Raw genomic sequence first — 1,425 nt, forward strand, 5'->3', positions numbered from 1 at the left:
CAATAAATATTGCCCATGAAAACCAATTGGCACTTTCTGTACTTAATGCATAATAACTATTCTTATAAATCTAAGTTATTCCTATAAATCTGATTTAAAGGCCTGGGTTTAAATGGATTGAGGACATGTAATTAACAAAGCGCTAGCACATCACCATTACTAATCTGTTTACTTCAAGCTAAACCTTCATTTCAAAGGAGTTTTTCTTTGCCATGTGGGGGCGGGGATGAAGAAGGGAGCCCAAGGGATCCCAGAGAGTTTCCAGACTCCTGTGGCCATCGTCCACCCCCTTCTTTAACATGGCCTGCTGCGACCTTAGCATAGCCACCTCGGGACGCCCGGATCCTACTCTGGCTCCAGGCCTCCAGACTGGGCCATCGTAACAGAAGAATGGTGACCCAGTTAAGGGGCCTCCAGGTGGCTTTGTCAGTAGCAGGAGGGTCCTGGCACCGTGTGTCCCTATTACCCCATTTCTGGATGAGGGATGTGAGGCCCAGACAGAGACCCAGAGTCGCCAGGCTGATGTTGAAAACCAGGTTGGAGCTGCTCTGGGGCACATTTACCGCCTCTGAGGTTCTGGGTAAGTGGCCGCACCTCTTGTGCTTCAGCCTCCCTGTCTGTAAAATGGGGATGATCCAATAGCACATTCTTCCCTTGGATGATGTGAAGATTAAAATGAGTTAATATGTATGAGGTCCAGATAGATCCCAGCCCTGGGCACACAGTAAGTGCTCAATAGATGCTCAACTCTTCTGAGAAACCCTGATTAGTGTGGCAAAGAGGTGACCCGTTGAAGTTGGAAGGATGAGCCAGCTCTCCATGGCCCCAACCAGCTCCCGTGTCCCAGATCCTGTGTGACTTGCTCTCACTGACGCAGAACACACTTAGGATGCTGAAGCACTGATTGTGTGAGATTCCAGCAAACCAGGCGAGCGCCCGTCTCCCAGAAGTCACTCTGAGACACATCTCAGCTGGATGGTTTGTACAATCCACCTCCGAACCTGCCACGGGTACTGGTGTTGGCCTGGGCCTCTCCCTGCTGCCTGTCCCTGGCTCCGCTCTTGGTTGGCTTGTTCATCTAACACCTGTCATGTGCTGGGCCCTGCGCTTGGTGCCAGGGCAGACAGGTAAGCGAAAAACAGACCTTGCCTTCCCAAGCTCACCGTCTAGTCAAACAAATGTGGACTGGGGACATGACACATTCCAAGAAGGAGAGGATGTGACGCTCCAGGATGTTAAAATGTGTATGTGATGGTGATTCAGGCCAGCGGGGTTGGGTCCTTCCCCTCCCTCTGCTGGAGGGAGCAGCCCCAGGCTGGCCGGTGAGAACAGAGAGAGGGAGGTGGTGGTTGATTAAGGAGAGGTCCTGTCCCCACAGCAGAGGGCACGGGGCTGACGGTCCAGAAATGCCTCTAATCTGCCACT

Source organism: Canis lupus, chromosome 2, assembly GCF_011100685.1.
Source record: "Canis lupus familiaris isolate Mischka breed German Shepherd chromosome 2, alternate assembly UU_Cfam_GSD_1.0, whole genome shotgun sequence".
In the NCBI taxonomy this organism is placed as follows: Eukaryota; Metazoa; Chordata; class Mammalia; order Carnivora; family Canidae; genus Canis; species Canis lupus.